We start from the raw sequence: 4,462 nt of genomic DNA, 5'->3' as shown, positions 1-4,462 counted from the left end.
GATAGATCATTGTCAGTATGGAGGATTGGACAATGTTTTTTAATAATATCTGACATTTCCCTCCACTGCGCATGATAAGGGGTAATGAAACGAATTACATCACCATCATCCTTCTTAATGTGAGTTTTGAGCAACTCACTACGTGGGGTGTCCCTCGCCCTAGTGTAGCCATCTTGTATGGCTTTGTGGTGATAGTGACGAGCTCCAAATCGTTTTTTTAAATCATCCGACTGTCGTTCGAACAATGCATCATTGGAGCAGACACGTCTAACACGTAAAAATTGACCAACAGGTATGGAGTTAATCACCTGACTTGGGTGTGAAGATTTGGCACTCAGAAGAGAATTCACCGCTGTTTTCTTACGAAAAATATCTGTGCACAAAAGTCCATCGTTCCCTTTAAAAACTCGCACATGGAAATCACACACAGGAAATCAATTTCATCACTGCTGTAGACATAAGTAAGATTGATGTTATTAGCATTAGCGTTGAGTCGTTGCATGAAGATGTCCAAGTGATTGATCTCCCCCTGCCAAATCAAAAAAATATCGTCGATGTAGCGCAGCCACATATGAACTGCGCCCATCTCCGAATCTGGATATAAAATAGACCGCTCCCAATGTCCAAGAAAGAGGTTTGCGTATGAGGGCGCACAAGATGCCCCCATCGCAACTCCTCTCTCTTGGAGATAGAAGCGGTCCTTAACTAAAAAGAAATTATGGGAAAGAATGAATCTCAGTAAAAGCAGGAGGAGATCAATCAGTTGGACATCCAAAGCCGTAGTTCTTAAGAAAAAATCAACCGCTTCAACACCATCATCATGAGATATAGATGTATATAGCGACTCAACGTCTGCAGTTACCATGACTACATCTGCTTCAAAGATGATACCCTCCAATCTGTTCAGAAATTCAGTTGAATCCTGGATGTACGAGGGAAGGGTGCTGACCAATGGTTTCAAATAATAATCTAGGAACCTGCAAGCAGGCTCACATAGACTATTATTGCCGGAAACGATTGGTCTCCCTGGTGGACAAACTATATTTTTATGAACTTTTGGCAGAAAATAGATGGTGGGTATAATCGGATAGTCAACAATCAAACCCTCAAAGATAGACTTGGGTATGACACCTCTTTCGAATGCCAAAAAAAGTAAATCATGAAGTTCGCTTTGATACCTCCTCAATGGGTTTGTTGTTAATTTGGTATAGCATTTGATGTCATTCAACTGTCTAAAAGCTTCCACTTCATATTTATCTTTACCCCAGACCACTACATTTCCACCTTTGTCCGACTGTTTTATCACCACATCATCCATGTTCTTCAGTTCTTTTAAAGCCAGACGTTGATTATACGTGAGATTGTCATGTGTGCGTTTACAAGGTAGGCATCTAAACTCCTGTGTTACCACCTTAGTAAATGAGTCAATCACAGGACAAGTCGACAAAGGAGGAAATGCAGTGGATCTTTTTTTAATATATGATGGAAAATCAGCCATGTTTGAATCCTCCTGTTCTGCCATTAGCGACTCCAAAGCCCTCACTGCCTCTAATTCATCCATTGACAGGTCAGAATGTAAACTCTTCTCTTTTTTCAAAAAATATTTTTTGAAGAGAAGTTTTCGACCAAAAAGATTTAGGTCTTTAATGGCAGTGAAGACGTCGAAGTCAGCCACCGGCTAAAAGGATAGACCAAGCTGCAAAACATTAATCTGATCATCTGTGAGAATTTTATCAGTAAGATTTATTACCTTAAGTGTATCTGTGGGGTTAGAAGATTTTTTGGCATGTTGGCGTTGCTTTTTCTTGGTGGAATATCTGGTTTCCATCCTATGTGTGAAGAAACCATGTCCTCCTTGATCATTAAATGGGGGCCGGGATCGTGATGGTCCTTCCCCAGAGGAAAGTGACTCAGTATTAGATTGTGACTTAGAGCGGCTATTGGATCCTGATCTGAAAATTTTGTTGTGATGCCATCTGAAAACATTTCCACTCTGATAGTCAGCAACGTCACGTTTAAATTTTTGAGCCTTTTTCTGTTTGATGTCTGACTCACATTCCTCACATTCCTTGATGAGTTCCCTATCGAATTCTGCCAAAGCACCCTCAGACATGTTATCCTTAAGTTCTTTGTTAATTTTTTCAATTTCGCTCTCTAGTTCTTGAATTCTCTTGCATTATGTTGTCAACTGTTTCCTTTGACATATGATTAAGACTCAATTGTCTTTCTGTGTATTTTGTTGCTCCTTATACTGTTGGGTTGCTGCACACATATGGCTAACCTTGCTATAATACAAATTGGAGGGCAATTTGTGCAATAACTGACACTATATGTCCTATGAATACTTATGGCATGTTGTGGGATCTTTTGAATAACCTGGTGATTTGATCCATTGGTTGTGTTATCATTGTACCTTATGAATTATTTCCCATATGATCATGTTTTCCTGGCTGGACCCCCCAGGCGCACTCCCCTGTTTTTAATATGAATCTACAAACACTACTGTGTACTCTGTGCTCTTTTTGTTGTTATCCCTATAATTAACTTTGCATACTCATAAATAAATTTGCACCTCGTTATAAAATGAAACATGTTTTTGGAGTATTTAATTAGATAGAGGTGCAATAATTATTCAATATGAAGGTCTTTTTGCTGTTTTTGTGGTCTTTTTTGGTGACCGTTCATACACATGGTTTGTGATATTATGGACCTAATTATTCAATTTGTTTTGTTCTGTGCTCTTTCTGGGAATATAGGTCCAACAATGGATTACCGAGGTCGGGATACCAGCTGGGCAGCGCAGGTCTCAGATGTGTTTGGGGATGGCGGCGGCCAGTCTGGCTCTTCGCCCCCGGTGCAGCACCGCGAGTTGCAGGTCAAATTGAAAAATTTTCTTTTTAAGCGGACTAAATCTTGGTGGAACAAGGCATCACTGGAGCAGTACCTCTCTAAGGATATCATACCCAGGGGTTTACGCATTCAGAAATTTCCTGCCTTTGTAGTTGAAGATGATACATTCAAGAATAGGTGGGAGGAGGCCTGTAAGCTGTGCTCCCGTACTATGTTGGAGCTCTTGATTGGCTTTGATAAAAAGAGAATTCAAGAACTAGAGAGCGAAATTGAAAAAATTAACAAAAAACTTAAGGATAACATGTCTGAGGGTGCTTTGGCAGAATTCGATAGGGAACTCATCAAGGAATGTGAGGAATGTGAGTCGGACATCAAACAGAAAAAGGCTCAAAAATTTAAAAGTGACGTTGCTGACTATCAGAGTGGAAATGTTTTCAGATGGCATCACAACAAAATTTTCAGATCAGGATCCAATAGCCGCTCTAAGTCACAATCTAATACTGAGTCACTTTCCTCTGGAGAAGGACCATCACGATCCCGGCCCCCATTTAATGATCAAGGAGGACATGGTTTCTTCACACATAGGATGGAAACCAGATATTCCACCAAGAAAAAGCAACGCCAACATGCCAAAAAATCTTCTAACCCCACAGATACACTTAAGGTAATAAATCTTACTGATAAAATTCTCACAGATGATCAGATTAATGTTTTGCAGCTTGGTCTATCCTTTTCGCCGGTGGCTGACTTCGACGTCTTCACTGCCATTAAAGACCTAAATCTTTTTGGTCGAAAACTTCTCTTCAAAAAATATTTTTTGAAAAAAGAGAAGAGTTTACATTCTGACCTGTCAATGGATGAATTAGAGGCAGTGAGGGCTTTGGAGTCGCTAATGGCAGAACAGGAGGATTCAAACATGGCTGATTTTCCATCATATATTAAAAAAAGATCCACTGCATTTCCTCCTTTGTCGACTTGTCCTGTGATTGACTCATTTACTAAGGTGGTAACACAGGAGTTTAGATGCCTACCTTGTAAACGCACACATGACAATCTCACGTATAATCAACGTCTGGCTTTAAAAGAACTGAAGAACATGGATGATGTGGTGATAAAACAGTCGGACAAAGGTGGAAATGTAGTGGTCTGGGGTAAAGATAAATATGAAGTGGAAGCTTTTAGACAGTTGAATGACATCAAATGCTATACCAAATTAACAACAAACCCATTGAGGAGGTATCAAAGCGAACTTCATGATTTACTTTTTTTGGCATTCGAAAGAGGTGTCATACCCAAGTCTATCTTTGAGGGTTTGATTGTTGACTATCCGATTATACCCACCATCTATTTTCTGCCAAAAGTTCATAAAAATATAGTTTGTCCACCAGGGAGACCAATCGTTTCCGGCAATAATAGTCTATGTGAGCCTGCTTGCAGGTTCCTAGATTATTATTTGAAACCATTGGTCAGCACCCTTCCCTCATACATCCAGGATTCAACTGAATTTCTGAACAGATTGGAGGGTATCATCTTTGAAGCAGATGTAGTCATGGTAACTGCAGACGTTGAGTCGCTATATACATCTATATCTCATGATGATGGTGTTGAAGCG

At 39.9% G+C, this 4,462-nt stretch overlaps 2 protein-coding genes across 2 annotated transcripts in view; one reads left to right on the top strand and one right to left on the bottom strand.

Moving 5' to 3' along the window:
• The window catches only part of LOC142268471 (uncharacterized), a 202,153-nt gene that overhangs the window by 89,842 nt on the left and 107,849 nt on the right, over window positions 1-4,462 (bottom strand). The window lies entirely within an intron of this gene.
• Window positions 1-4,462, top strand: part of LOC142268468 (uncharacterized) — a 53,199-nt gene that overhangs the window by 27,553 nt on the left and 21,184 nt on the right. The gene's annotated exons all lie outside the window — the stretch shown is intronic.

Source organism: Anomaloglossus baeobatrachus, unplaced genomic scaffold (genome assembly GCF_048569485.1).
Source record: "Anomaloglossus baeobatrachus isolate aAnoBae1 unplaced genomic scaffold, aAnoBae1.hap1 Scaffold_302, whole genome shotgun sequence".
NCBI classification, from domain to species: domain Eukaryota; kingdom Metazoa; phylum Chordata; class Amphibia; order Anura; family Aromobatidae; genus Anomaloglossus; species Anomaloglossus baeobatrachus.
Note: the sequence above shows the minus strand (reverse complement) of the source record. Positions and strands in the feature narration are given on the sequence as shown.